This window comes from Nicotiana tabacum, chromosome 9, assembly GCF_000715075.1.
Source record: "Nicotiana tabacum cultivar K326 chromosome 9, ASM71507v2, whole genome shotgun sequence".
NCBI lineage: Eukaryota > Viridiplantae > Streptophyta > Magnoliopsida > Solanales > Solanaceae > Nicotiana > Nicotiana tabacum.
Window position 1 is genome coordinate 62,616,180 of NC_134088.1, and position 10,590 is coordinate 62,626,769.

A 10,590-nucleotide genomic window follows, 5' to 3' on the forward strand; every position below is an offset into this window, starting at 1 on the left:
GCCCCTGTCCGCGAACGTGAAGAACAATTCCATTCTCTCGCCCAGATAGCTTACGCGATCGCGGATCACCCCACGCGATCGCGTATAAGGAAACCAGAACTCAGACACCAGAAAACTTCAGCAACCTCCTAAATCTAAAAATCGATCCATTGGGCATCCGAAACACACTCGAGGCCTCTGGGACCTCAACCAAACATACCAACCAGTCCTAAATCACCATACAAACTTAGTCGAGCCCTCAAATCACATCAAACAACGCTAAAATTACGAATCACCCTCCAATTCAAACTTAATGAACTTGAAACTTCAAATTTCCACAACTGATGCCAAAACCTATCAAACCACGTCCGATTGACCCTAAATTTTGCACAAAAGTCCTATTCAACATTATGGACCTACTTCAACTTCCGGAATCGGAATCCGACCCCGATATCAAAAAGTCCACTAACGGTCAAAATCTCCAAAAATTCAACTTTCGCCAATTCAAGCCTAAATCAGCTACAGGCTTAAATTCACAGTCCGGACATGCTCCTAAGTCTAAAATCACCCAACGGAGCTAACGAAACCGACGAAACTCCATTCTGGAGTCGTCTTCACACAGTTCCGACTACGGTCAAAATCCTAAGAGTTAAGCTTCCGTTTTAGGGACTAAGTGTTCCAAAATACTTTGAAACCAAAAACAAAACCTCCCTACAAGTCACATAAGCAGAAAAAGATATGGGGGAAATAATAAATAGGGAATCGGGGCTATTACTCTCAAAACGACCGACCGGGGAGTTACAATTGTATGTTTTGTTTACTAACTGTGTGTTATATATTTACTATTGATAGCATCCTTGTTTAACCGTAAAACGATACAGTTAAATTTATACGTGATTTATAGAAAAGTGAATCGATCTGATCCTAAAATGATAAATAAATTAGAAACAAATGTAAGATTTAGCCTTGAAGTTGAGATAAAATAACAGAAATCGTGGTTCTGGGAGAAGAGCTTTCGGAGGCAGTAATAACATTATAAATAAGCAAAAAGGTACAATTATATTGAGCTTTGAACAGAGTGTAGTATATATTTGTCAGAAAATTCGTGTCTTTTACAATGATTGTAGAGCTCACTATTTATAGTTGCACCTAGGGAACAATGTCCTAGGATCAAGCCCCTCTTTAAGGACAATTATGAGGGCCATTAAAGAATGTGTAATAGTAGGCAATGAATGTCATATTCTCTGTAACAGACCATATACTTAATGCTTTAGAATACTCTCCATTAAATGCTACCGGGTGACAGACATTTATTTCTTATTTATGAATATCATTCTTTTCGATAACAAACGAGATCGTTGCCTTCGGACCTGACTGTTTTTTGTCTTCAGCTCCACGTGTCGCTTTCTCATGCAATCATTTAATATAAATACATTTTACCCTATACAAATAGTCCCCCTACTTTTCGGTGGCATAACTTTGTGTCACTAGGAAGTTGGCAGAGATACCTTTTTTGGCGGGAAATTCTCTGACCCCCTCTGTAACGTTTCTGACAGTTTATTCGACACACGTCTCTCCGTATTTAATTCCCCGAACATGCGTCATCCCATGATTCAGCACTAGTTTTGCCGGTTATCAAGGTAATTATGGCCATAATTTTAGCCGCCTATTCTTTTACTTATATGCATCAAACTTCTCCATTTACACTTCATAACTTTCCAAACTTTCTCAAACTCTCTTTACTTAACTCGTACTTGTCTTCAACTTTCTCTAATCTTCTTCTTCTTCAGAAAAAACCCTTTTCTCCCTTATGTTAACAATGGTATCTTCTTCTAGAAGCCCTAATTCCTTAAAGATAAGGATGCTGCTCCTCCTACGGTGAGCACCATCATTCCAAGGAATCTTGTCACAACTAAGGACTTCGAAGAGAAGTATCCTTCCGCTAACCCTCGCACGTAGGTTGTTGGTGTGTATCCTTCTTCCATCCGTCCTTCCAGCATTTCTTCTGTGAAGAAAGACTGCCATTTCCATGATTTAAACATCATCGCTATTGACCTAGCGGAGCGGATAACCTTACCCAAGAAGGGTTTCACGTATCTTTATACGCATCTCTTCACTTTAGGACCGTCTTCTTTGAGCGGGGAGCTTGACTCCGTTATCGTGGAGTTTTGCATTCGTTACTAGGTATGCCTAGCACAAGTAAGTCCTTCTGTGTTGAGAACAATTGCTTATCTTCAACGTCTATGCCAAGAGACGGGAGACGAGCTATCCCCAGCTCGATTAATGAACCTTTATTCCCCCAAGATTTTCTGTGGGGGAATGATAAATTTCAACAAATGTGGCCACCATGCTCTGCTAACCAGCATGGATGATGACAACGACTGTGGGTGGATGGAACAGTTCATTGCAGTTGCCACTAGATACATAGTTCCGGCCACGATTCCATCCTTTCTGAAATTATGGAACCGTACTTGTAAGTTCACCGTTTATTTTTTCTTCTAGTTAAAGATCACCACATGCTGTTACTGACCCTTTTTCCTTTACTTATATCATAAACTCATTGGACACCACCTAGGGTTGAAGGCTTAGACCAGTGGGTCCAGAATATTCTGGATGTCACCACGCCCGAGACTCGTACATGGAAAGAACTGGCTCTTAAATATGGGTGGAAGGCCAAAAATCATGGTAAGTCGGACTCATCTTGTTTTTACCTTTTGTTTAGGAAAATTGATTAACCTTTCTATCCTGTTGAATTCAGATCTACCCTAGGGCTCAGTTGTCTTCACCGAGGAGGACATTTTCGTTGATCCTGTTGACGCGGCGAGGCTGTTGCATGAGGCTTTCACCCAAACAGGTGTCTCCGTGCCTGCTTCTGGTGCAAGTGCTTCTTCTCGGAGTCCCCGACAGTAGAAAAAGCAACAAAAAAAAAGATGTTCCTCCGCGGTCGGGGGAAAAAATAAAAAGCAAAGAGTGTCGCGCCCGAGTCGGCCATAGACACCGTGGTGAACCACGATGATGGAGAAGCCAGTGATGAGGGGGCTTCTCTACATAGAAGACGATGACCTTCATTAGCTCAACTGAATGCTCAATCTGTTGAGTTAGTTATACCAACTGAGGACGATGCCTCGCCACTCTGGGGGAGTATGATATGGTGGAAAATGCTAACTTTCACTTCCGAGTCACAGTTACCGTGCCCGGTACCGTGAGGCTGAGCAGCCAACAACCAGCACTGTATTTGTCGTAGCCACTTCTCAACCTATAACGCCATCAGCTTCATCTCCTTCTTCACCAACTCTGCCTTCGCCACCAGCAACTGCTACATCATCTCCACCGGCTGCAGGTTCTAGAGAGGAAGATATCCCTCCTCCCCAGTCCCCTGAAGATCTCCAAAGGAGGGGGAGCGTCACCCTTTCAGTTTCTAATAGATGCTATCTGTTATCCCGACCGGTGGAACTTGCTAATTATCTGAAGCATTTCGCTTCAGAAAAAGATAGGAATAAAATACAAACTCTCGAGAGAGAGTGTTTGTTGAACAATGCCATGCACAACGCAGCAGCAGTATAGTCTTTGTTTCCTCTATTGTTTCTTCTATCTTTTTTATAGTAGGGTTCTAAGTTTGCATTTTTGTTTCGCAGGCCAACTTTCTTTCATCCGAGGGCCTTCAAAGGCTGATTTTGATAAGGAGGAACTTACCTCCGAGCGGGATCAACTTTTGGCCCGAGCGAGACCAGACTGTTACTCGCCTCTCAGAACTGTAATCACGAGCTACTGAGGCCATGGAGTTGGAGGCTCAGTTGCATCTAAGCGAGCAAGAAGTAGTGACCCTTAGCTAGGAGACTGCCTAGTTAAGGGTGCAATTTGAAGAAGCTAGGTCCAAATGGGTTGAAGTCCATAATATTGTTCTTGTTGCATCCAATCATGAGGTAGCCTCTGCAGAAAGATTGAATAATTTGGAGGCATCCTTAAACTCCAAAACTGAAGAAGTTACTGTTGCCGAGGAGAAGTATGCCCGGTTGGAGGAGAGGCATAAGAGATACATAGAGCACAATAAAGTTTTCAGCTCCACTGTTTGTGACCTTGATGTCAGCCTCCGGGCCACCAGATCCGTGCGGGATAACCTTTCTTCCGAGGTTGACCGACTTAAAGAAGAACTCCAGTGCCGAGCGGCTTCCCTCATTATTGCAAAAACATATTCTACGTATAGCATGAGGAGAAAAACCTTGGAAGAGGCCAAAGCGGGCGTCATTGAATTCGATGCCGAAATTGCTAAGGCTCATGATCTAGAGTCAACTGCCCAAAGGGGTCTTCCTGTTACATCCCGCGTTTTTGCACGTTAAAGTTTCGTCGTAAGTTAATCAACGTAAGCTCGGAAATGAGATTATTTTTAAGGATATAAGTATTTATGCTATTTATAATAGGTGATAAGTAAGTTCTGTTAAGGTTAGAGGGAAAACAAATCGAAGAAAATGAGTTTCGTTGAAGTTTAACAATTTGGAATAAAATACGGTCCAAGCTATAATACCCCGTATTTATGGACTAGTGTCATACAATGTACCACATGACCATAATAGTAAAGTGTATAAAATATATTAAAAGTGATTGGTATTTTAAGTAAATTGAGATAAAACCTAATTATGTGAGTAATGGGTTAATTATTGATTTTAGTGGGAGATTAATAAGCTAATTAGAAATTTGTGGATAAGTAATTAGTGGAAACATCACCCCCACTGTTGATACCCAAACACACACACACACACACACACACACACATATATATATATATATATATATATATATATATATATATATATATATATATATAAAATAGCGCATATGCATCATCATTTGATTTACAAGCATACACAAGTATTTTTCATAATTTTTCATAATTTTTAAAGACTTTAAATCAATTTATTTCTGTATTTTATTATATAAATATCCAATAATTACCCTACAAATTATTTTTAATGATGCTTTAATCATCTAAATTTACCATTTATACCAATATGAGTTTTTAAATATTTTCAGTGCATTTCTTATAATTATATTTGCATTTTTAAGGCTAAATTGCATATTTTTGCAATAATAGCCCATATGCATACATAATTATATTATTTATGCAGAAAATAAATTTTTATATTTTTATAATGTTAAGTAATTATTTTTAATCATTTTTATACACAAATGATATTTTTGTTATTTATTAATTATTTTTATAAATTATTTATTTGTTAAACATTGGGTATTTAAAATCTGGCCCCAAATTCACCTTAATTTCGGACCTAAATTACCCAGCCCCAGCCCATTAACACCTGAGCCCAAACTAATTAACCCAACCCCATACCCGATCGCGACCCGTTTAACTACCCGACCCAAAATCCTTTTTAATCGTGGCCGTTAATCTCTCAGATCAACGGCCCACATTACACCGTCCCTTTTAATTAACCTAATACTCCCCTAATCTTAACCACTCTTCACCACCCACCACCTTTGAATGCTCTCAAACCTCCCCCTTCTCTCTGCCCAAACCCTAGTCGTCTCCCCCCAAATTTCTCTCATAATTTCACCGGACATGGGATTATACGGTTACTTCTTGCCATATTCGACTCCCCCTTGGTACTGGACCCTTTCTCTATACCGCTTGCCTAAACATGGCAAGAGGATCTCATCAACTTCGAACCAAAGCTGGTTCAGTTCCTTGACCTTTTTCGTCTATGTTCAGTCTTGTTTCTTTTATTGTATGAATCTCTGTGTATTTCTGTGACTCCTACTCACCCTAAAATTAGGGTTTCAGATTCTTTTAAATCGAACCAAATCTGGTTTGATTCTTTGATTTTAAAAGGTATTTCTGTCTATGTTCATCTTATTCTATACAGCATGTGATTTTTACCTTCTATTTATTTTAGATTTCTGCCGATTTGTGTACTTTACCTAAAATTAGGGTTTTGAAATTTTCTCTTTTCCTTACTGATTTCGATTGCTTTCCTTTTTAGTGTTTGACTGATGATTTTCCTTGTTTGGGTGTTTGCTTTCTACTGTTATATAAACCCCTCCCCACTCCCCTTTTGAGAGGGTCCACGGTCATTAAGAAAAATTACTAAAAAATAAAAGTTGTGTGCTATTTCCCCTTTAATAATCTTATTTTGCACTTTGGTTCCTGGCCGGCTGAAAGCCAAGGCCAGAAATTTTGAGTTCTTGTTCTTTTGTTGATATTCATAACATTGTGGACTTCTGTTCTTTCTTGTTTTCGCTTAAATGGTGAGTTACCAAACCTTTGTCATTTCATTTCTACTTACCTGTCATTAGCATATGTTTTCACTTCTAAAGATTGTTGTTCAATATGTTTCTGGGTTGTTCTCGTATGCAATTCTGACTGTCTTACTTCCATTCTAGGCATTTCTAATCTAAAATGCCATTACGTTTGTAGTTTGAGACATGTTTAGACCTGCTTTCAGTTGATTAACTTCTTTTTAAAAGTCTGCCTAGCCTATGTGTTACTGATAGCCATCTATTTACTGTTTAAATTTGCTATTTGAACATGCTCCCATACCCCCTTTCTATGGATTAGTTGACCAAGTATGAGTATATTAGTATATAGCACAAGTCTGTTTCTGAATTTGCTGTGATGACATGCAACCTTTTTGATCATGTTTTCATCATGTCTTGACTTCCCCAGTAATTGCCCTTATCCTGTTAAGTTCTAATTGATATGATTCCTTCTTGTGATACTAGCATTCTACATTTAGCATAATCTGAACTTTTTACCATAAGTCTGTTCACATCAATCCTGCAAACCTGTCATGGTAACATATGTATTATGTGTTGAATTTATTCTTTTAAAACTTTGCTAAAGTTTGTTCTTAAAACCCAAGCATGTTCTATTACTGTTTTTATGTGCTCAACTTGAATCTGTTTGTATCCCTCAGTGTTGTCCCCTAACCTCAGTCTATTCCTTTACTACTTGGTCTCTTTGAGTTCTTATTCTTAGCCGGCTGAAAGCCAAGGCTACTTAGGTTCTGTCCTTTGACCTCTCTAGTGTGAGCACTGCTCAGGGCCCAATTGAGATCCTTGTGAACTCTGACACACTAGGATTTGGTCCCTAATCCCTCCTCTGAACTATTCTTGTTAACCACCCTAGTGTGAGCACTGCCCTGGGTTCTTGAAGCCCTTGGTAAATCTGACACATTAGGACCTTGGTTCTATATGCTCAACTATATCTTGTGCTCACTGGGTGAATCATTCAATTCCTGGCTGATGTATGTCTGTGAGTGTTTAACTTGGAGACTGTTGTAAAGGCCATGCCTGTCCAGGTGTATTTCAGGCCTGCTGTACGCTCCCTATAGTTATTCTCCTATATAATTCATGCTATTCATTCTGGATTTGTAATAATTATTGTAATAACATTTTGGGGTATTAGCAAAATTGGGAAATGGAATTTATCTTACACTTGCATTGAGAGGGGTAGAAATCTTGCCTATAGGTTCATCACTTAACAAATGTGTTATTATGTTCAAACATGTTCCGCTGTCATATGTTAGAGATCATGCCTATAGGTATTCTATTTTTCTCAAAATGTGTTACTTTTCAGTTATTATAGAAATCCTTCCTATAAGTATCCTATCTTGCTCAAATGTGTGTTAGAAATCTTGCCAACAGTTTCTCTATTTGTTCCAAATGTGTTCTACTTTTACCTGTTAGAAACCATGCCTATAGGGTATTGAATGATTAATATCTCAATGTGCGCACATGATTCTGTTTATATACGGCTTAATCTAAAAATTAGATGACATGCCTATAGGATCAAAAAAAACTAGTTTTAATTATAGAAATCATGCCTATAGGATCTAAATCAGTCTTGATTATTGTCCTGCTCTTTTCTTTTAACCATTATTAGAAATCATGCCTATAGGACTCGATTAAGCAATTCTGAACACATTCTTGTGATTACCATTGTTAGTTACTGCGTGAATCACCTAGAAATCATGCATATAGGTTTAATCTCTTATGCTTATAATCAGTAGGCAACTATATAGGCTTTAGAAATTGTATTAAAAGAAAGGCTTTTACACATGAAGCTGCCCGCTTATAAAATCCAGAATCACATAGAGATCCTGCCTATAGGGTTCTGCGAACTTAACCTTTTAAAATCTGCAACTGTCAATGTTAGTTAGTTCGCGTGCATTTGTTGCCTAAGTGCGGAGGCCAACTTGAGCCTTTGTTTGCCTATACATGAAAGTCCTAAATGTTTTGCTTGTCGCCTAGTATTTTCTCTTTTGAGCAACCTAATTTAATGTTTAGAACCACCCTGAAATAGTGGTCCAAATGCCTCCTGGACCATAGGCATGGGATGGGTAGTGCACGCATAGAATTGACTAGTGCGCTTTAGGTAAAAAACTTAAAGATAGTAATCGGGTAGTAGGAGATGATAGTCTGTGCCCGCTGAATAATACGAGTAACACCCCACCTCGAGGGAGTTACGAAGTATTATTTATGTTGCACGGGGTGATCCTTTAGGCTAAAACACTTAGGACCCCCCCCCCTCCCCACCTTTGTTTAAAAGTCAATCATTTTTATTTTCCTAATTTTTGTCTCTTCTCCTTGTTTAGACTAATTCATATAATTCGAGTTCGGCCGGGACCCACCGTTGTGGACCTCGAGGAGTGCCTAACACCTTCTTCTCAAGGTAATTTGAGCCCTTACCCGATCTTTGGTAACGCAACTGGTTAAACCAGAGTTATTTGCAAATAGGTGCCCTAACGCACCTTAAATCCGTTAGGTGGCGACTCTCTCTTTTAACACCCTCTTCCTTTAAAAGAAGTTTTCACGACGTCGAGGCCCGATTTTGTGAGAAAGAAAGGGGCGCGACAGCATGGCGACTCTACTGGGGATATATTTTAGGCTCTTACCATTGCGAACTTGGTCTATATGAATTAGTCTCTTCCGATAAGCGTGTCTTTATTATTTTGCTGTTACTTGAATATCCCGCTCCCATTTTTCCCTTTTATTACTACATGCACACCCTCTTCCCTATTTTCCCTTTATATGAACTCATATGTAACTCTTCGCTTAATTTGGTTACAAGGTGCATTTCCGCTTTATTTCCTATTCATGTTCACTGGATCCAAACTTTTAAAATTTGCTATATCATGTCTCCCCCAATCCTTACCCCTTTATTTGCTTTATTACAATTCTTTCACATTACGCGAACTAACTTCTTCCATGTTTTTTTTTCTTTTATGACTTTACGTTTATTTAATACTGCATTTACTGCTTTCAGCATGCAAAATACTTGACAACGTATTGTTTTATCTTTGTACAAAGCATGCTCCGCATCATATTCCACTCGTGCGTACTTAATACCATAGCGGCACTTGATGAGTGTCTGCGCTCTTCCTAAAATCATCCTTTTAAATTTAGAAAGGCTTATTTGTGGTAAAACTAGTCGATCAACGGTGTAATCGACGGTTCCGTGCCTTTCCCTCTCAAGTTGTCCACTTGAGGGTACCAGTCTAGACTCTTCTAGAAACCCCCACTCTGATATTAACTATGCATGCATTATGTCTAAACCTATTATGGGTTAGAACACTATCCGCGTGATAACCCTCTAAGGCAAACCTTGTCCAAAGCCCATCGGAATTTCCATAATCCCAACGGGCAAAATCATGATATATGCATTATTTGGAGAAAACGTGCCGATATGCTAATCATTAATGCGTAAATAGTCGAATCTGGAGGGGGAAAGGGCTAACTTTATCTATTTTGCAGAAATAAGGCACGAAGTTACCAGGTTCGGCATGGTTCAAAGTATCCCACCTTTGTTGCTAGATTGGTGGGAAAATCTCTCGCCAAACGACAAAAACCATGTGAAAAGAGTTCTCGGGAATTTACCTTCTTTGCTAGACATTCAGCCAAACAATGTACTGATTGAGGCCGCTGCTATGTTCTGGGATGAGAAGAGGGATGTTTTCCGTTTCGGTGACATAGAAATGACTCCCCTTCTAGAGGAAATAGGAGGCTTTGCTGGGCTTCCCTGGGACAACCCTGGTCTGTTGGTATCGGAAAATCGCACTTCTCGAGGTTTTTTTGAAAATGATGGGTTTCAGAAGGAATGATGAGTTAGTCTGCCTAAAGAAGTCTTACATACCATTCGACTTCCCTTACGAGCATTATGGGCACAGCCAGTCCTACCGTCTTTATCATGATGAATTTGCTATCACCTCTCTGGGTTGGACTCATCGCCTGGTTTTTGTGTTCATTGTCTGTTTTCTGGGGATGCTGGTATTCCCAATACAAGGAGAAAGGATTCACACTCGCTTAGTTATGGTTACTAAGACCCTAATGGAAGGAATTGAGGGGACAGACTTACACTATTATCCCAATGATCGTAGCGGAGATATACCGAGCCTTGGACCATTGCAAGAAAGGATATACATTTTGAGGGTTGCAATCTGTTACTGCAAATATGGCTGTTGGAACATCTTCAAAGGGGACAATACTGTCAAGAATTTCCGCGGCAACCATGGAATTACCACATAGCTTTTCACCATCCGAAAAGAATGACTTTTATCCCGAATAGGTTTGCACAACCAGGAAACGCTGTGGGTTGGGTAC